The 22,737-nt window shown below is 39.1% G+C and overlaps 1 long non-coding RNA gene across 1 annotated transcript in view; it reads left to right on the plus strand.

Moving 5' to 3' along the window:
* The window catches only part of LOC136884453 (uncharacterized), a 31,826-nt gene extending 12,536 nt beyond the window's left edge, over nt 1-19,290 (plus strand). The window contains exons 3-4 of the long non-coding RNA XR_011018857.1: nt 4,196-4,387; nt 18,937-19,290. This is a non-coding gene — a long non-coding RNA (uncharacterized lncRNA). The remainder of the gene's footprint in view (nt 1-4,195; nt 4,388-18,936) is intronic.
* Nucleotides 19,291-22,737: the final 3,447 nt, after the last annotated feature.

Raw genomic sequence — 22,737 nt, forward strand, 5'->3', positions numbered from 1 at the left:
GAATATGTCCTAATGAATATTCTTTTCTTAATAATTCATGAAAAGAAGGTCAATTTAAAATTATAAATTATACAGTTTATAAGTAATTGTCGAAATGAAGAAATCCAGACATCACAGTGTGGGTCTTATTATTAATGCAGATGAAAATATAACTAATTCCTAGTTGTCAAATCTTATTAAGCCTGCTTTCCTTTGGAACAGTAACTCCTGTCATTCTTTCACAGTTATGTGTCGGGTATAATATTGATGATGCGTTCTTCCTTTCTCTTGCACCTGAGGAGGTGGAGGAGCGGCGGATATAGGTGTTAAATATATAGGAAAATATTAAAAATTTTATTTCCACCTATTCAGTACAATATAAGATATTGACATTTGACTTAAAAAACCTTTTTGAAAAGTGAGACATGTTTCGCCTCATATTTTGAGGCATCTTCAGTCACTAATCAAAACCTTATTGTTTCACTCAGATAACATTTCAAACATTCTACAGCTTTTATACAAATGTTCATAAAATAACTAAAACTCTATTGTAATAATGAAAACATGTGTTGTTCACTTAATGAAAAAGACGTCATAGGATGGTACAGAAGTAGTACAGAAGATGGAGTAAGTTTGTAGAGAAAGATGATAAGCAGTTATTCTGTACTATTCTCTATTCATCACTTGTAATAAGGATATAGGTGTGTCAAGAACTTCCTTGCTGTCACCTATAGCTTCAACTGAGGAGGAATAAGTTGTAGGGCTATCTGTAGGTGGAGAAATTCCAATTCTTTTTTCGTGATCTTTCTCAAGCATTTTCAAATATACTAGAATTTGATAATATAATGGATTTTTATAATTTAAAGCATTACTTTGTCAATTTATATATTTTTCATCTAAACAGTGTTATGTGGCTGAAGATGTTGATAATATAGGAAACATACCACTTTTGACCATTAAAAATTGCCTTAAGCAATCATTGTATCGACTAGGTGGAAAATAAATAAATACTTAATTGTGAATCTATTGAAGTGCGACACGGACCATGAAGCTGATTTTATGTAATTCTTTTTGTTTTGTCGGCTTTGTACACATTTTCTTTCTTTAGTTGTAGTCCTATAATTCTTTCTCACATAGGGTGTACTGCATTGGTAAATGATTTTATGTACTGTATATAGTGCTGTGTAGCATGTTGTTCTAGTGATAGTGTCCTTTGAGTCTAGTTATTGCTGCTACTTCAAAGACTGGTAGCAAATCTGGATGGCCATGAAGTGGACAAGCTTGAGAAATACTATAATGTAGGTGCTTGCCTACGAGAAGAAAAAGCTGTTTGTGTACTTAATTATATTGTTGTTGGTTCATCAAGTGAAGCACTGGTGAAACGTATAATAGCGGAAGGGAAGGCGTCTATAGCCAAGGGTCATCTGCAGTTTTCTACACCTGATGGCAAGAAAACAATGCAGAAGAAAAGGATCGAAACAGACGACTTCACGAAAGGTGTGATACATCGAAAAAGAAGTTAATTTTATGTGATGAAAAACCTGTACCTACATTCAAGAAATTGAACAGTGTGTTAAAATCAGAAAATATACTTGACTGTAGCTGAGAGTATCTTCGAAGATTATTAAAAGAGATGGGTGTTCTGGTGGACTAGGTGCCGTAATTCTCGAAATTTGTTGATAGAAAAACCTGATATTGTGGCATGGAGGGGAAGGTACCTCAGAAAAAATGTACAGTACAGAGAGAATGGTTGGTAAATATTATATTTAGATGAGACATTCCTTCGTTCTACTCACTCTGTCTCATCATTCTTGCAATCTGATACAGAGCTGGGAAAATTACAACCTATAGGGAAAGGTCCTCGCATTATTGTTGTGCATGGCAGGGTAGAGGAAGTCTTTGTAAACAACGCCTATGTGATATTCAAATCAAAGTAAAAGACAGGGGACTACCATGATGACAGGAACTTTACCAATTTTTCAATCTGGGTGGAAAGGTAACTGCTACTGAACTTAAGTCAAAACAGTGTGATAGTATTTGATAATGCTAGTTATCACAGCACATAAGCCAACACTATCATCGCCCAATGCACAACATCCTCGGTCCTCAGTGTATATGGTTATTAGAACGGTATATTTCTGTAAAATATGGTTTACAGGTTGGGAATCGTAAATGCTTCCATTTGAGTCCATGCTTAATACTTTCGGTCACTTTACTTTCCTTCTTTAGTTGCATTGTGTTTCCAGCATTGATGAAAGAATAACATCGATGAGCCTGACTGCAGTGTATGTTAATGACAGCCAGTCTAGCAGATGCTTGTCCTTGATCTCGTATTGTCGGGGAAGATTGGGACGAGTCGGAGCGAGCTGCGCGAACCGAACTAGCTGAGGGTTCTTTTGTTTGTTGTGGGTTTATAACGACGGCTTCGATAAAGTTATACAGTTTCACAGGCACGTGATCAGGTTAAGGCAGCAGAACTTGTATCTTCTCCCGCAGATCGGCAATGCTGACCAAACTCCTGTGTATTTTTACATGCCAAGGAATGCTACTGTTTCTGAGAAAGAAGTGGCAAGTGTTCTAATTAAAAATACCTGCAATGAAAAGTTACGTTGTACGGTGACGTTGGCCATTACCGCCGACGGCCATAAACTACCTCAGTACGTTACTTTTAAATGCAAAACATTACCGAAGAACATCAAATTTCTGACTGGTATCGACGAGATGAAAGTGAAACTAGCCACTCTGCTTGTGATTCCAAGTAAATTCTTATAAGCAGTGTTTTTTAATGTCATGGTACTCTAGGTTATAATGTATTTTTTCTTCCGAGTTTTTAAGCGTAAATAATCTAGCCCCTCCTCAAGTGATAAATTACGAACGGAATATATACAGTACCTATAAATAGCCTCCGTGAACAGTTTCAATCTTTCTTTGCTTTTTGTGCGTTTGTAAATAATATAAAATATTTTGAGTGTATCTGGTGAAATATTTTGTGAGATAAGTTCAACATCACATGCAACATGACTCATTTCATACAGTCTGCATTTCCATTTTACTGATTACATTTTGTATTTTATTGACAGCACATGTATCAGTAACATGTGTTGATCGTAAATGCGTGACGCACTGCCGTCTCAGCACAGGGATGTGGTAGAGCTGTCAGTGGCCTTCACAACAGAACGTGAGATGGTGAAGGAGGAATCGCAGAGCTGGCGCAGGAACATAGCGTGCACATCTACTAGTTTATCAGGCTGACTACAAATTGGACGTCAGATTTGCGGGTTAGAAAAATAAATCTATGATTGAACTTGATCACACTTGCCTTTTGTTGTGATGATGTATGAGTAAGCTTGTCAAAACACGTTGTCCTTTGAGCATGTTCCCCGAGTAACGTTTTAAGTTTTGACTATTATCTTGGCATTTAGTACAATTATTAATTTTTTAAAGGCACAAGCTAACTTGTTTCAAGTAATTCCAATGATCAGAACGGGGTGGATATTATAAAATTGCAATTAATATTTCGAGAGCACACGATGCAGAAAGTGACATCATCACCGCCTGCTCTCAGTCTGATGCCATACGTAACGATAGACCATTAAAGTACATTATGGCCTTCAGTGAAGTTGTATTGAAATCATTGCTCGTTTTAAGTATGTTTTCACGCAATATTACCATGCTCAATTTGATGGTAGATGTACCGGTATGCATTACCGTGTTCCTGATTAATTTTGTGTTTTATTGACAACACCGTATCAGCAACATGTAACATGGTCAAAAGCTGAACTGGCAAATGCATAGCATATATCTTTGTTATTATATAAATACCTCTTTAAGAATTGTTTCAATGGCTATAATATGTCCCCAGGTCTTGTAAAAATTTTGTCTGAAAATTTTCCGCTTCACAGCCACACCCCCTATTTTGCGACCTTAAAATTAGGATAAAAAGTGTGGCCGATTCGCGAGTAAATGTGGTATGAATCTTTCATTGATAAGGAAGTGATTGAATTTCTTTTTTTTGCAGACAAGGATTGAAATCCAATTTAAAATGAAGAATGTGATTGAAATAAAGAATAGGATTGTAAATAATCATGATTATCAACCATAGACCTCTCACCAGATATCCTTCACTGTGTTATGATCCTATGTTACCTGAGTATTGTGTAAGATCTGTTCCCTCATTCCAGTGTGTGCTGTTTCATGTTGTATTTTTGTTTGGCAGTGTACTGAGGGACCAGCTTGAAGGAGCCATGGAGTGAGAACAGTTTCCTGCTAAGGATTAGCCCTGTCACGTTCTGTTGATGTGCTGGAGGTGCTGGCCAGCCCATGTGGCCTGTAGTGGCGAGACAACCCCTCTCCACCCACTGAGTGGATACAAGTGAATGCAGTAGTGAACAATATTGTTTGCTTGGTGGTGTGTCTCTCATCACAAGTTCAGTCAAGTATAGCTGTCTTATAAGTAGTGCATCTGCTTTGATGCCATCTAACTAACATTCTATTTCCTCTTTTGCCCCCATCACTGACCATTCCAAGCATGACATATGAGGAGGTACTTCTCATTACGTGGCCATAGTAGAATAGCTATCTAATTTCACTGTATTCCCTTTGAGGAAGATTGCATGCTTGACGTGGTGCAGGATTTCCTTATTACAAAATATGTCCTTTGTATTCTCAGCAGATGTTGCCGAGATCAAACCTCAAATACGTTTGATCCTTCACTTATCAGCTTTCTTTAGCATATATGTTTCACAGCTATAGCGGAAACGATGGCACTGACCAGTCTGCCTTTAGTTCTCTCTCACTCGTATTGTTGCTTTTCAAGATATTTTCCAAGCGTATCATTGCAGAAAGGGAAGTTTATAGAGAGGAAAGAATGAATGTGGATGATGATGATGTGATGTGGGGAGAAGAAGAGGAGATACAACAACAGGTGAATGTGCTGAATAGAGGATTGAATAATAGGGGTTGAGGATCAACATGGAGAAGAGCAAGACATTGTTGATGAGTAGAAGTGAAGAAGGAAAGGAGCTATCAGAGTTGGAAACAAGGAACTGGAAATAGTAGAATACTTTGGAAGTGAAGCGACTGAAAACAGAAGACCGGACATGGAAATCAGTGGAAGGAGTGCCTTTTAACCAACATGTACAGAGATTAATATCGAATAGAGATGTACCAATGAAGGCTAAAGAAGTAATGTGTAAGTGATATTACTTGCCTATAATGATGTGCAGCAGAAACCTGGGCAGTGACTCAGAGAGATGAGAGTAGAGTACAGGCAGGAGATAAGGAGGGATAGAGTGAGAAATTAAGACGTATGAAAAGAGCTAAAAGTGCAGGAACTAAACAGGAAACTGGAATAGATCAGATTGAGGTAGTTGGATGTGTCAAGTAGATGAAAGACAAGCACCGGAAAGGCAGATGACAGGGAAGAGAGGACGTAAGAGACTAAGATTACGATGGATGGATTCTGTGAAGAACAGCTTAGGACAGTGGAAGCTCGACTGGAACACAGTGTTGTATGATGAATGGTGGAGAGACATGACTAATTAGAGAGGAACCATATTTGCCCCTACCTGGTGTCAGCTGGGAAAAGGGGAGTTGATGACGATGATGACGACGATAATCGTTGCATTCCTTCCAAGTTCCTGGTGTTGCTGTAGTTCACAAGCGCAGACATCTTTGTGATTAGGGAGGTGGAATCCTTAACCATCTCAGTTTCTTCATTGTTAATTTTAATGTTAACCGGTATGTTTTTAGTTATCACCATAATAATATTATTATTATTAAAGCTGTGAACATGATCTTTCTCTTCTTGATACTGAAGTCCAGCCTAACGTTCTCACTGTGGTCCTTTGCCAACCTGAGGAAATGTTATAGGTCTTCTTTGGTTTCTACCAAGAAGTTAATAGCATTAGCACACCAGAGGTAGTTGATATTTCTATGTCCAATCGCCGGAGTCATTGTAGGCTCAATCAAACCAGCCTTTCTCGTGACATTAGCTGCATACATGTTGAAAATCGAACTACGAAGAGTTCCTTTTATGGTTGTTGAACGAATCATTATCTCTGTATGGCGTTTGAGCAGTTACTTCTGGATTGGTGTAGAGTTAATCGTTACAAATTTCAATGTGATGCGTATTGATAGTTATCAGATACAAAATAAAATGTTAATTAAGATCAGCCTAATGAAGACTTTTGATAAGTTTGTCAATGTGTCATGGAGTTCCCATTTCCTTCAGGTTTTGACCACCTCTCTGGTGTTCCCCAGCTGTATTTTGGGCACCTTCCTGCCTGGATGTCTCATTTTCCAGCACCACCATCTCCCCCTGTGGGTGGGGTGGTAGAATAACATGCACGGTATCCCTTGCTTTTCGTAAGAAGCGACTGGAAGGGGCCCCAGGGGCTCTGAAGTTTGGAGCATGGTTTGGCGACCATGGGGGCCTTAGCTGAGTCCTGGCATTGCTTTCACTTACTGTTTCCAGGCACCTCACTGTCATCTACCTATCCAACCTTCCTTGGTCAACTGTTGTTTATTTCTGACCCTGACAGTATTAGGTATCCAGGCCTAGAGAGTCTTTCATTTTCATGCCTTTGTCGCCCTTGTCTTCCTTTGGCCGATACAGTAATTTTTCAAAGTGTTGGATCCCTTCCATTTTTCTCTCTTTGATTAGCGTTATATAGAGGATGGTTGCCTAGTTGTACTTCCTCTTAAAACAGTAATCACCACCGCCTCCCCTACCGCCACCGCAACCACCACCATCACCGCCCTTTTTCAGCTCCAGTTTCCTGGGTGCGGTGTACAAGTGCTTGCCACTTCTTCCTGTCAAAGTATAGTTTCTGTTCCTCTGTGTCCTCCCACTTGGCATTCCTCCTGCTGACCTCCGATTTCACTGTGTCTATCCATCGATTCCTTGGCCTCCAACTGGCCTGTCCCCTTTCACTTCTCTGTCAAAGTAATTTCTTCCTTGCTGTTCTCGTTCCGTCCATCTTCATAACATGTCCAACCTATTTTTACTTGCATCTTCCTAAAAGCTTGGTAAGTGCGTGGCTGTGAGCTTGCATCCGGGAGATAGTGGGTTCGAATCCCACTGTCAGCAGCCCTGAAGATAGTTTTTCGTGGTTTCCCATTTTCACACCAGGCAAATGCTGGGGCTGTACCTTAATTAAGGTCGCGGCTGCTTCCTTCCAACTCCTAGGCCTTTCCTATCCCATCGTTGCCATAAGACCTATCTGTGTCGGTGCGACATAAAGCCACTACCAAAAAAAAAGTTTGGTGACAGGTATTTTGATGCCAGCCTCCTTCCTGTTTGCTTCATTTCTAATCTTGTCCTTCTTGGTCTTTTGGTTCATTGTTTTGATGTATTTCATTTGTTGACTGGATTTTACTATTGCCGTGTTATGTATGGCATATGTGAGTTCATATGTAAGAATTGGAATGAAGTAGGTATGAAACATTGTTGAATTTTGCTTTCTGGGGTATTTTATCATCCCAGAGTAGATTTCTCACTTGGAAATGAAATTGAGAAACTTTCTGACTCCTATGAAGTATTTCTTGGTTTACTGTGTTATATTTTGAAATGATACCTCCGAGGTATTTGAAGTTGGAAACAGACTGCAGTACAGTTCCGTCCAGTGAAATGTTTGAATCGGCGCCTTTCCTGTTGATAGAAATTTCAACAGTTTTTGTTTAACTGACGTATTCTTTAAAGTAGTCATTCCAAAGATGTAGTTTCTTCTGTAGTTCTGCTACATTTTCTCTCCAGATCAGAACATCATCTGCAAATATTAGAGTGTTGGGCTCTTTGCAATGTTCTTTGGTGCATTTTATGATCTGATCCATGACAGTGATGAACAGGAGCGGGGACAAGGTACTTCCTTGCTAGACTCCTCTTTTGGTTTCAAAACAATCTGATATTTCATCACTTACTTGGACACATGTAAAGCTTTTTTGATATGGCATCTTTACTTTATCAATCAGAAAGTTTGGCACACCTATGCCTTCTAGGCATTCCAAGATTATCTCCCTAGACACACTGTGGTAGGCCTTCTCATGTCCATAAAAACCATCAGTAAGTTCTTACCCTATTCCCAAGTGCTTCTCTGTTAGCATTCTGACGGCAGATATCAGATCTGTATTGCTTCGGTTCTTCCCGAACTCTGTTGCTCCTCCGCCAATGACGGGTCTATTATATTCCTGATTCTTCTTTCAGTTATCTTCTCCATAAGTGTAAGTGAGTGATGTCCCTGTAATTTCCACATTTCTTCCTGTTTCCCTTTTTGTAGACGGAGATAATGATGCATTCCGTACAGTCCTCTGGTATCCTGTTCTCTTTGCAGATGACAGAGAGTACTCTCCTTGTGTTCCAGCTGCCTTTATCATGTTTGAAGTAAGGTCATCAAACCGTGGGGACTTACCATTTCTCATGTTCTTCAGCTCAGACTCCACTTCTAGGCCTGTTAGCTGGCGTTGTGCTCCATCACTCACACTTAAACTAAACTGCAGTCTTCAGTGATATCATTTCAAAGACTTTTTCCATTTAATAAAGAATTGAAGTAGTTAATTTCTTCTCTGATGCCTTGATCTGTCTTCACCAGGTTCCCACTGTCTGTTTCCATTGCAAGGATATTGTCATGCTCACGTCTTCTATTTTTTGACTACTTTATGACATAACTTCTTGTTACTGTCAAATCTTCTGTTAGCCTAGTGGCGAACTTGTCCTGACACTTTTCCTTTTCTTCTTTAATCAGTTGTTTCACTAATAGTTTCTTGTTCTTATTCTCCTGTGTCAGGTACTGAATTTCATCATCTTGATGGACTGATTTCCTTTATTTTTGTTATGTAAGCTCTTCTTTGTTGCATTTCTTTCTTCCACAGTAATTTTCACCCATTTTTCATCACCATATGAGACACAAGTTGAACTTGAACGAAATTTATAGTTCACCAGCGAAATTGCCCCAATTCAACCACAATATTAAGAACTAATGTTTGGTTTCATGATCCACCCAATTAATACACTTCACTTTACAAGCGAGAATACACTTAATCTTAAAATATTTTATGTATTATGTGGTAGATGTTAATTTTTTTATTTAAGACTTTTTAGCCATAGCATCTTAAAAATCTATTATGTAATTGAAATACAGAAATGTTACTGTCCAATAATTGAAAATTGATGAACCCATGTCCTTTCTAAAATGTTTAAAAACACATACTAAAATCAATACACTATGTTTTTCTATATTACTGTCCAGCACTTTGTTAGAAATGTCATAGCATTATCTTCTAAGTAATGTTTCTTGAGGTTTGACATTTGACATAGCTTCAGTGTTTACTGAAGGAGGTAGAAGTTAAGCTTAATTCGTCAACTGGAGAGTACTGAGGCTTTCAATTGCATGAAATTCAAGAGACAAGGTTTGGAAAGAAAAAATATATATATAGTTTAATATGTTTGAACTTCCGGAAATAAGGAAAGTGAGTTTTTGTTACAATTGCTTAACACGGAAATTGATGTTCCTCCTTATGGCCATTTCCCATTAGAGCCTGGCTCGGACCTGCTTCTCGCCACACTACTGCGTGAGAAATAATTATGTTTCCTCTCACCTGGCAGAGCTTGGCTGGGGGTACTGTTAGTAGGGGAAGGGTACAGTCATATTTCTGTACTTTAATTAGATATTTTTTTTTTTTATTGTTGAGACATTATGGCTGAAGAAGTCTGAAATAAAAGATGAAACGTGTACCAAAGAATGCATAAAATAATTTAAGATTAAATATATTCTCACTTGTAAAGTGTGAAGTGAAGTGGGTGCATCATTAAACCAAATATTTGTTCTTAATTAAGCTGTATGAATACGGACCTATATAATGAAATTAGTAAATTCAACCATATTAGTGGATGTAAGTAAGTTTGTAATTCCCTGAAGTGCATATGCAAGCATCAGATATATTTATATCAAAAATGGCTTTCACAGCCGCAGATCTTACAATCACAGGAATAGAACCAGGGTGCCAATCCAGCTGATGAGCCCAAATGGCACGTCTGGGCGAAACTCTGCAAAATGCACACGGCCTAACCACCCAAAAGCTGGTTCTATTCCTGTGATTGTAAAATCACATATACAGTAGAAGTCCGATATAGCGAGTACGGTATATAACGAGAACTCCGTTATAGTGACGACTTTTTCTGTCCCTTCAAAATTCCTATATTAAACTATGTATTGTCCTTCGGTTACAGCGAGAACCCTATCACTAGCGCATCCGTTATTACGAGCGATTAAGCGCGCGCGATTTTTACCGTTACCGATATTTATGCATCCCAGCGATGATACTGCATGTGATCGATTACCGTCGGCATCGTTTTCTCGCTATGTGCACTAGCGATTTCTCTCGTCGACATTCGAAGGCGATGTCGGTGTCGATTAGTAATACCCGTCGACAGCTGTTCCGTAAAGAAAATTCTAAATGAAGAAGCACATAATATTTTCGTAAGAAATGCGTAAATAACGTGTCCGAAAACGGTTGTTAACTCGTTAAAAATAGGGCCGACTAAATGACCGCTTAATTTTGAGGCTAAATACTGCAATTAAGAATGGGATACACCTCGAGATATGGCAGAGTGCTTAATTGATTTCAGAGGTTAGTTTATATTTTGTCGTGTCTGGTTAAATTACGGAAAGGCTATTATGAAAATTTATAGCGAAAAAGTTATACTTTCTCTATTGGCGCTTGAAGTGTGTTTTCATCATACGTATAGTACGGTTAAGTTAGGATACGTGACGCTGTTTGAATAAGAAAACTGAAACGTTTGCAACAAAATGCGATCGATCATCTTCGGTACAGTACAGTTTTCTCACTTTGTGGATTTTCGAGCTCTCTCGTTGACATTCAAGGGCGATGTGGAAGTTGATTAGTAATACCCATCGACTGCTGTTCTCTAAAGAAAATTCGAAATGAAAGAGGATAACACGTTTTCATAATAAATGCGTAAATAACGTGGCCGATAGCAGTTGTTAACTCGCTAAAATAAACGATATCTTAATTTTAATGTTATATACGGGAATTAAGTAAGAATGTGATACACCTCAAGATATGGCAGAGTACATAACTGATTTCAGAGGATATTTCATATCTTCTGGCGTCTAGTTACGGCTATTTACATGTAAATTTTTCGCGAGGAGGTTATTTCTCTACATGCGTTTCAAATATGTTTTCATGATAGGCTACATATATGGTTAGGTTAGGTGACGCTGTTTGAAGAAGAAAGCTGAGGTGTTTGCCACAGAAATCTCTGGAGTGATACCGTATTTCTCCGAATCCAAGGGTTTTTTTTTCTTTTCTCAGAATCTCATGCGAAAACTCAAGGGTTGTTGCAATCGTGGCCTAACAGTAAGTTAATGGATACCACTGGCAACTACCGCGGTAACCACGCTGCTTCTCTTCACACGCGCACAGAGCTCGTTGACAATAAACGACCGCCTCTTTACTACACATCGCTAGCCGCGACAACCGGTTGTACAGTGCCTGTGTGTTTCTCAAATCTGCAGAATGGTATCAAAACATGCGACCCTTCGAATTCTTAGAAAAGCCATGGCTACTCAGTGACAGTGTCATAACGCGTCTATTGTATACGACGCTTAGTAAAATTAAGGTTTATAGACAGCAGGAATATTTTCGTGATAGTCGTATTGTAAAGATACGTGGAAAAGGTATTGCAGGTAATTTTTCAACGGGTTCTAGTCGATATTATGATGCCAATTTTAAGTTAATGTTTATTAAACACTCGGAAATGTGGAATAATTGTGCAGCTGCAAGAAAATACAGCATAGGCCTAACCAAAGCCAGTATTTGGCGTTAGCGTGAAGACAAAGAGCTAAAAAAAATGCGTACTCTACAAAAAATGCATTCAGTGGTCAGCAACAAGGACGCTTTAAAGAAGTAGAAGATGAAACTGTGAGGTATGTGCACGAAAAACGCAAGGGCGGAATGGCCATACCGTGGCGCAATAAACTCGTTCGCGATTAGGCCTATACATCGCTAGCCGCTGAATTTGGCCGAACCCGATAAGCGAGACGTGCGTGTAACGGTAGCCGGTTATATCTGACGCTGCGTAATAAAAGTAACAGTTTTATAGACAGCAGGAATAATTTCCTGATGGATCATTGTATTGTAGAGACGCATGGAATCGGTATTACCTAAACATTTTCAACGAGTTCTTTTCGGTATTATGATGCCAATGTTAAGTTAATGGTCCTCAAACCCGTGGAAATAAAGAATAATTGTGCAGCCGCAAAAAAAAAAAAACCGGCGTGACGAAAGTCAATGTTCGGCGTCTAAAAATGCGTAGGCCTACTGTACAACAAGGCATTCATATGATTTTACAAACTTCTTTTTGAGCCTGATATAAATTTTTTGAAGGATTCGGAGAAATATGGTACTATATTTTTTTCAGAATGAAATGAAACACACTTTCACGTAGTATCGGATTACAAAAAATAACAAACAAGTAAGCCGTTGTGTGGATATCATCTGCGGAAATGCAAGTTTTGAACAAACTGATTGCCGTTCCATACCGATTTTAATGTGCATGAAGGGTTTTCCGACTTTTATACAAAAATCGGATATAACGACAATCCGTTGTAGCGAGTGAAATTTTTGCCGTTACGAATTCTCGCTCTAATGGACTTCTACTGTATTTGTTCCATAACATGTGAAGTTACATTCCGAGTATGAATACATCATTTGCTGCTGCCAACAGAATAGAGCCGTTGAAGTTGTCGTTTTATTGAGATACTATTACGTTCTTCATTTGGGTTGCACCTTGTCATCGTAGTATGTTTCATCATCAACCTGTACATAACGATATTGTTCAGGAAGTGTGCTGACTGTACTCTTGTTTTATTATCTTCTTTCGGGCCAACTGGGGACCACGATGTTCAACTTTTCTGCTTGGAGAAGAACTGGATATTTGCCGAATACTTGCTCATTCTCTGGCCATGCTTCTCCCTTCTTTCTTTCATCCAAAGGGCGCCTCTTTTTTTACATGATGGTCTGTCCTGAAATCTCTTTTGTTTGATTATTCTTCTGAGAGCTGTTGAGTTTTTGATGTTGTTTTCAGTTGCTCCCAGTTCCTGCATGTCTTTCTTAACTTCTGTTAGCCATGGTGTCCCTATCTTTCTCTTTGCCCAGTAATTGAGAAGCCGGTAGGTCATGCTAGTTGGGTTCATCCTTGTGACATGTGCATAGAAGGTCAGATGCCTCTTCCAATCTACGGCTGGTTTTTTTTTTTCAATATAAATCTGTAGCTGCTGGTTTGATCGCCTTCTGTACTCGTCATGTACTTTGATTGGTAGTAGGATCTTTCTCAAGATCTTCCTCTCTTGGACCTCCAGTCTGTCCAACAATCCTTTCCTGTTCAGCATCAAGCATTCTGTGGCGGATAATTGTCTGGTAGTGCCTGAATTTCGTGTTACGAGATAGACATTTCTTGTTATAAATGTTGTGGGTCAGTCCATATGCTAACTGTAGTTTGTTAATCCGGGTTGTTAGTGCTACGCCTTCTGACATATTGGGTTCCAGGCATTCTCCCAGGTACTTAACTCTGTTGACTTTCTCAATCTGGCGCTGTTCCAACTGTAGTTTGGTGGGAGTATCACTGATATTGGTGAAGTATTTTGTCTTTTCTAGAGATATCTGTAATCCCTCTTTGGCAGTGCATTGAGTTGTTTTACTGCTACTTCTACAGAGTTCTCCAGAAGTGCCAGGTTGTCTTTGAATGCTAAACAGTCAACTAGTAGCCCCTTCCATTTCTGTCCGAGGTAAATACCACTGGGTATGTTTTGTTCTTCCAGTCATTTCCGCCACTCTGTGATGACCTTGTCCAATGAACAGTTGAAGAGAAGGGGGGGAAGTCCGTCTCCCTGTCTAACTCCTGTTTTTAGTTCAAACCTTTCCTAAAGTGTTCCTCTGAACTTCACTCGTGATCGCGTATTACTCAGGGTCTTTTGGATAAGGCTGTGGGTCTTCTGGTCCAGGCTTATTTCCTGCAGAATTCTCATGAGGTTAGTTCTGTCTACTAAATAATAATAATAATAATCGTATGGCCTCAGGTACCATGTGCAGACATTTCGATTTGACGTCTGCTCGTCAATTTCTACATTCCGTTTTACTCTAGGCCCACGAGATGCTTTCGTAAAGTAAACAAAGGTGACTACATACTTCTTACCCGCTAGTTTAACTACCCGCTAGTTTAACTTGCATTAGTACTAACTTCAAGTTGAGAATTTGTTCAGCACAAGAATGGTCTTTCCTGAAACCACCTTGGTATTCCCCCAATTGTGAATTCAATGGAGGTTTGGCTCTGTTCAATAAGGCCTTAGATAATATCTTGTAGGTAACTGGTATCAATGAGATCCCTCTATAGTTGTTCATGTCAGTCAAGTCACCCTTCTTGTGTAAGGGGTGGATCAGAGCAGATGTCCAGTCATGTGGTAGCCTCTCAGTTTCCCGGATGTTCCGTGGGATCTCTGTCAACTTGCTGATTGCGTTGTCCCCGGCCAGCTTCCATATTTCAGCAACTATTGCGTCTTCTCCCGGTACTTTGTTATTTTTCAAAGATTGGATGATGTTTGTTACTTCTTCTGTTTGAGGAAGAGAGTTTGGTCGTCTGGATCTGTCTTGGTAGACAAAGGAAGTCTTAGGGGACTCACATTTGAGAAAATTCTCGAAGTATTTGGCCAATAAGTGACAGTTGTCTTTATCATTATAGGCTAAGTTCCCATCTGGTCCCTTGCAGTGTAGGCTGGGTATAGTGCCTGAGATTTCGTTCGAAGGTCCTGTAGTTCTTCTTAAAGTCTTTATCCAATTGCGTTAATTGGTCACGGGTGTATTGACGCTTAACCTGTCTGATGATTCTGGCAGTTAGTCGATGCTGCTGTATGAACTTATCCCTGTTTGCTTGGGACTTTTGTGAGTTCCATCGAAGCCAAGTTACACACCAGGTGTTTCTGCTGTTTCATTAATTATTTAATTAATTAATTAATTATTTATCATTTATAATATTTTATAACACTGTTAACGACTTTCCAGCAGACTATGGAAGACATATTTTCAGAATGTCCGCTGCAATCATAGCAACCATCATTAATTCAGTGGTTGAATGAACTTGATGTTCTTCTGTATCTTTCTGTCACCCCCGCTGCTGTATATATACTCGTGTATACACCAGTATATGAAGAGAGACTGTGAGTTTGTTTCTTAGTAAGGGGTAATCTCAAAAAGTACTGGACCGATTTTGAAATTTCTTTCACCATTTAGAAAATGTTATCATTCCTGGTGACGTAAGGCTGTGTATCATCCCGTAATATCAAAGGGTTGTTGCAAGAACTAATGGCAGCAGTAAAAAATCTAAAAGTTCCTCTCTGTGTTTTTTTCACATGAGTGACATTGTGGTCAGGGTCAACAGCAAGGATAGAATAGTGCTAATGGGCGATTTCAATGCGAGAGTTGGGAATAGAACTGAAGGATACGAAAGGGTGATTGGTAAATGTGGGGAAGATATGGAAGCTAATGGGAATGGGAAGCGTTTGCTGGACTTCTGTGCTAGTATGGGTTTAGCTGTTACGAATACATTCTTCAAGCATAAGGCTATTCACCGCTACACATGGGAGGCTAGGGGTACCAGATCCATAATAGACTATATCTTAACAGACTTTGAATTCAGGAAATCTGTTAGGAATGTACGAGTTTTTTTGCAGATTTTTCGATGATTCAGACCACTATCTGATCTGTAGTGAACTAAGTATCTTGAGGCCTAGGGTAGAGAAAGTGAAATCTGTCTGCAAACGAATAAGGGTAGAAAATCTCCAGGACGAGGAAATTAGACAGAAGTACACGGATATGATTAGTGAGAAGTTTTGAACAGTAGACAGTAAGCAGGTTCAGGATATAGAAAGTGAATGGGTGGCATACAGGGATGCTGTAGTAGAAACAGCAAGGGAATGCCTAGGAACAACTGTGTGTAAAGATGGGAAAAGGCGAACATCTTGGTGGAATGATGAAGTGAGAGCAGCCTGTAAACGTAAAAAGAAGGCTTATCAGAAATGGCTCGAAACAAGGGCCGAGGCAGACAGGGATTTGTACGTAGATGAAAGAAACAGAGCGAAAGAAATAGTTGTTGAATCCAAAAAGAAGTCATGGGAAGATTTTGGTAATAACCTGGAAAGGCTAGGTCAAGCAGCAGGGAAACCTTTCTGGACAGTAATAAAGAATCGTAGGAAGGGAGGGAAAAAGGAAATGAACAGTGTTTTGAGTAATTCAGGTGAACTCATAATAGATCCCAGGGAATCACTGGAGAGGTGGAGGGAATATTTTGAACATCTTCTCAATGTAAAAGGAAATCATCCTGGTGGTGTTGCAAACAGCCAAGCTCATGGGGGGAGGAAAAAGATGTTGGTGAAGTTATGATTGAGGAAGTGGAAAGGATAGTAAATAAACTCCATTGTCATAAGGCAGCAGGAATAGATGAAATTAGACCTGAAATGGTGAAGTATAGTGGGAAGGGAGGGATGAAATGGCTTCATAGAGTAGTAAAATTAGCGTGGAGTGGTGGTAAGGTACCTTCAGATTGGACAAAAGCAGTAATTGCACCTATCTATTAGCAAGGGAACAGGAAGGATTTGCAACAACTATCGAGGTATCTCATTGATTAGTATACCAGGCAAAATATTCACTGGCATCTTGGAAGGGAGGGTGCCATCCGTTGTTGAGAGGAAGTTGGATGAAAACCAGTGTGGTTTCAGACCACAGAGAGGCTGTCAGGGTCTGATTTTCAGTATGCGCCAGGTAATTGAAAAATGCTACGAGAGGAATAGGCAGTTGTGTTTGTTTCGTAGATCTAGAGAAAGCATGTGACAGGGTACCGAGGGAAAAGATGTTCGCCATACTGGGGGACTATGGAATTAAAGGTAGATTATTAAAATCAATCAAAAGCATTTATGGACAATTGGGCTTCAGTGAGAATTGATGGTAGAATGAGTTCTTGGTTCAGGGTACTTACAGGGGTTAGACAAGGCTGTAATCTTTCACCTTTGCTGTTCGTAGTTTACATGGATCATCTGCTGAAAGGTATAAAATGGCAGGGAGGGATTCAGTTAAGTGGAAATGTAGTAAGCAGTTTGGCCTATGCTGACGACTTGGTCTTAATGGCAGACTGTGCCGAAAGCCTGCAATGTAATATCTTGGAACTTGAAAATAGGTGCAATGAGTATGGTATGAAAATTAGCCTCTCGAAGACTAAATTGATGTCAGTAGGTAAGAAATTCAACAGAATTGAATGTCAGATTGGTGATACAAAGCTAGAACAGGTCGATAAGTTCAAGTATTTAGGTTGTGTGTTCTCCCAGGATGGTATTATAGTAAGTGAGATTGAATCAAGGTGTAGTAAAGGTAATGCAGTGAGTTCGCAGTTGCGATCAGCAGTATTCGATTTGTTCTGAGTGATTTCCGACAAAAGAGTAGCGTCACAAAAATGTTGCAATGTTTGGGTTGGGAAGAATGGAGAGAAAGATGAAGAGCTGCTCGACTATGTGGTATGTTCCGAGCTGTCAGCGGAGATATGGCGTGGAATGACATTAGTAGACGAATAAGTTTGAATGGCATTTATAAAAGTAGGAAAGATCACAATATGAAGATAAAGTTGGATTTCAAGAGGACAAACTGGGGCAAATATTCATTTATAGGAAGGGGAGTTAGGGATTGGAATAACTTACCAAGGGAGATGTTGAATAAATTTCCAATTTCTTTGAAATCATTTCGGAAAAGGCTAGGAAAGCAACAGATAGGGAATCTGCCATCTGGGCGACTGCCCTAAATGCAGATCAGTATTGATTGATTGAAGGAAACTATCTTTACATCGGTCTGTTTTCAGACCAACTTTGCTTTACGGGAGCGAAAGCTGGGTGGACTCAGGATATCTTATTCATAAGTTAGAAGTAACAGACATGAAAGTAGCAAGAATGATTGTTGGCTTGAATTCTACTCTCCTCCCTGCTTGTACACTATTTCTCACTTCCTTATTGCAGACAAGCTTCCTTCCCTGCTGCTAATCTCCATGTCGAGCCTTGTATTCTGCATTAATTCACTCCGTAGGTATTTGAAACTGTCAACAAATTGAAGGCTTTGATCATCAATTTTTATAATGCCTTTCTCTTCTCTTGATATCACCATGGTCTTGCTTTCTTCTCCATTGATTTTCATACCATACTTTCAGTGCATCAGGTTGTTATTGCACTTCTTTGTTGTTCATTCCCCAGACCGCAATCTCATCTGCAAACAGTAATACCTTCACCTCCCTATTCCCGTAAGCTTCCTTTGTCCAAGCACACTTCCCTGTCTTAGTCCACTTTCATTTCTAAACCATTCTGTCTTTGTATGCTGCTGATGCAGTTGGTATGCAGCATGTGTTTTTTTCTTTTGTTGACAAGGAAACCACACTTTCCAGTGTCGACTCTAATAAAAGCTGTTCAGTCTGTCGAACATGCAAGTTACACTGCAACATGCCTGTGAAAAGAAAGAAACCAGGAGTATTTGTTTGTGTGTATTCTCATTCCTTGTTTAAGAACTTTTTTTTTTTTTTTTTCAGGTTTGTAGTAGTGTAATGTTTAAATTGTGTGTTCGACGGACTGAAAAGCTTTGAAGTTACAAATATGTTGTCACTGAACCATTTCTTCAGTTTACAGGTCTTCTAAATTATTATAGACTTTGTGTATATCCTGTTCATCACTGGCTGGATATGGGGTTGTAGACTTGGAGGGATTGTGTATTCTACATCTTGCACATTTATAATGGCATTTGAAGATGTTTTATTCGTAAACAGTTCACTATCGCTTTGTCATCTGTGCTATTTCTGCTAAAACTGTTATTTCCAGGCCATGTTCATGTTTCGTACTTACCACTCTTTGTGCATTCCAGGTGCTGACTTCACTTGTTGATGACCTGCGAAGCCCTGCGTACCATCGTGCTGTCTGTCTGTAGACTAGTCGTGAGTTTACTTGGGAAGTATAAGGTGATGGTTTCCCCTTGACCTTTGCATTCATTTTATGGTATAGACCAGTTCGTCCATCTTTAGGGGCAATTTCTCTCCATCTCTGACCTATCCAAGACTGTTGATAGGTTTGATTGTAGGAGATTACTGATGAAAATGAGCTGTTGGATTTGACAGACGAGTGGTTGAATGAGTGGGTAAATTTCTTCAAAATAGAACTCAAGAGTATTGAGTAGGTTAAGTGTTATGTGATCCTGTAATGATTAAGACGGTGGTTCCGTGGGGCAGTGATATTGCACGGTAAAATCTTGTTAATTTGAAGTCATCGGGACTAAAAAATCGGACTTCGAATTACGTTATTTCGAATTAACTGCCAGTTCGAAATTCAGAAGTGCCAACCCTTGCCGCGTTACAAAATGTTCTAAGGCCTGTTACTGCATGCAATCACCTGTGAAATGTATCCAACAAGGTGCCTTTACAATGTTCAAATAATACACTTGGATAAATCAGTGACAAACATAACCTCACGCAATGAAAGAAAAAAAATCACACAATTCAAAGACGAGGATAAACTATGCTGGTTCCCCTGCTGAAATGCATTATTTTTTGGATTACTCTACTGTTTGCATTTTTAGATGCCTCATACTTGTATGGAAAGTTCCTGATGCCCTTAAAACATTGTGGCTTAATGAACTTTACCATGACGAGGGGAGGAATTCTCTCACTTCCGTGAGCATTGCAACACAATACAATGAGCCCCACCCTTGTGCGATTCCCCAGGTGGCACGTTCTCCTTTAAAACCATAAGACCCTTTCGGGTCGTCATTAAAAGAAAGCAATAAAGTTTCATCGGCAATGACAATATTGTTCGGTGCCTACTATCACGTACTTACGAGTGAGGTGTTACATGACAGTAGTTGCACGACGAGGGAAAATAAATTAAGCTAAGCACTTACGAAGATTTTCCCAACAGAAGATCGTAGCAAGGCTCACAGAGGTCGAGTCGATTGGACGAGAAATAATACTTACGGACTGAAATAATAATTCATGTTTAAGTTGCGCACAAACATTAATTGACAGAAATTAATTGTGATAAAGAGATCAAGTTAAAATTCTGTTAGACTAAGTAAAAAAAAAAGGAACTAAATTAATCATAGAATTTTCAAGTTCCATTAAAATTCAAATCAGGAAAAGAAAATGGGAAAGAAATACAATCTGAGTTCACAAACCAGTCCCCTGGAGAAATCCTCAGTCAGGATAAATTAGGAAAATATAATTTTAAAGAAATGAACGAAAGAAGGGAGTTCTTAATTGAACACGTAACCCAAGACCTTAATTTCACACAATACCATTTTCGAGAGTGAAAAATGTTTCTTAACAACCACTTGAACTGTAGGTTAAGATCAGTAGCATGGGAAATTCGCAGAACACAAGTTCAACATGAACAAACATTAGAAATGGGATAATTAAATCAAATATTAAAGGAGAACACAACACAAAAACACATATTTCGTTATTCATTGCTAAATATGTATTATGGGAATGTAATAAGAATGCCGTTAATCCGGTGCCTCTACGCCCAACCATTCTCAAGTTATGTGCGGAAGTAGTAACTGGTCGTGACGTCACTGGGCCGTACAGTCTACCTGGCAGCCTTGACGCTGGGAGTAAACTCGCGCAGTCTTTTCCCGCACTCCATCTGCTACTGCCGTGTTCTTCTGTTGTCAGTGGTAGTGGGCTTATTTTCATTTATAACGGATGTAAATATAATTCGTCCATATCAGTATGAGCCAGAATGAACGTCGTTTGCTGATGACCATTCGAATGGCGATCTTGACATGGATATGCTAAACATTACAGGCTGTGCCAGCACGCAAATTTGGTATAAATGTAATGAGTGTACCATCATGGATACGGATGAAGAAAGTGTATGCTGTTGTGAATTAGACAATGTAAAAGCAGTGAAATCTGAGAAATTTATATGTATAACAAGAAATCCCTTGTTTACAAGGCTTATTTTAGACTGTGAAGTATTGACAAGGCAAGGAAACGTTTACTGACAGCTTTAAATCCATCAAATAGAACTTGGCCTTTTTTTTGTTACAAACAGTTCACTTTGTGGGTAAATTCATGGACTGCGATTGGTAAAAAGAACAGAGTTGTCATACCATCATGTGTTGTCAACACCATAAGGAACACATTTCCGGAACCCGATGGCACCTACGTGGGCTTCAAGCTGTAAATGAAGAAATGAAATTAAAACAGTAGAATTATGTAAGAGTTTCCTAAGCTTGTTTGTATGATAAATATAGATAATGTATTATTTTGACATGAAGTACGGTACCTCAGCCAAGTGAAATAGTGAGAAGTGCTTCTTGATCAGGTCATCATTGGAAGGTCGAGGTATTGGAGCGATGTCTTTAGGCGGTGACAGATCCATTGCTTGATCTTCAGGCGAGGCTCTACTATTGTTAGTTTGCAATAGATTTATTTCGTTCATTATTGCCTTCTTCCATCCATCGCTTGATGCCTCATATTTATGTTTTATCACCCAGGCTCCTGTTGATTTTGAGTACTGAGTTTTGATACCAGCTTTCAATTTATTGATGTTCCAATTATAGTCCAATGCAGCAATCACTGACCTGAGCTTTAAGCCTCTGTACGAGAAATGAACTCTTTTAGGAGCGTATTTCAAACGAAGGTTGTGATAACTTTCTAAGGCTTCCGGTGTGAACGTTGTGTTTTATGTGTTCCACATCTATTAAAAAAGATTTGTCTAAAACTATTTTCTTCAAGGCTTCATATGAACTTGAATTTCCTTCAATCCACATTTTCTTTCTCTCTTCCTCCTCTGTTAATGTATCGTGCTCACAGGATTTCCATTCATTGTTTTCTAACTACTTATGCTCATATTTTACGTGGTGCAAAATTGACGTGAATTTATCGATTAACACAGAACTGTTTCCGTTACATGTTTGTGCTGCCCGCCATAAATGATTATTTATACTGGCCTTCCAGGCTTGAACTTCTGAATTATTTTTATCGAGAGCTTTCATCTTTTTCATTAGACTTTTTGATATGTGCCAAACATCAAATTCATGTTCAATATCAGGATAGTGCGTTCTCAGTAAATACCTTACTCCTTTGTGTCTGTCGGAAGGGGAGAGTTTTATATTACAAGTTTCTTCCTGTATAATCTTCCTCATTGCGATTTCACACGCAGCCCTTTCAAGATCACCTTTCACCATCACTCTCTGAAGAAGTTCCAAATGAGCTATGCGGCCTGTATTTATATCCATTAGTGAATACACTAAATATTTGGCTGAAAAGCCGGGAGAATCGTACTGGCCATCTCCGGCTAACCAAATGTGTTTGGCACTGCTTTTCAAGCAATCAGTGACATTAGTCTTTTCTCGATCCCATGCACCCTCCACTATCGGACCATTTACTCTACGAATAATTCTATAATATACAGTTCGTGACATCATATGTAAGTTAATGGACTTGCAGAATGACTGAAAAGGTTCAAACAGAATGCCTGACAACAATAATGCTGATGATATTAGGACATTTGCTTTTGGTTTCTTTCCTTCCATAGGTTGAGAATACCAACGGACTTTATTACCACAATCACAAAGTGATTTTACGCACAACATAGTCCCTTCAATGTAATGTGAAGTGTTTTTCACTTCACTTTTACAAATGTAAGAAATTTCGAAGAGTGTGAG

The sequence above is a fragment of the Anabrus simplex genome, chromosome 12 (genome assembly GCF_040414725.1).
Source record: "Anabrus simplex isolate iqAnaSimp1 chromosome 12, ASM4041472v1, whole genome shotgun sequence".
NCBI lineage: Eukaryota > Metazoa > Arthropoda > Insecta > Orthoptera > Tettigoniidae > Anabrus > Anabrus simplex.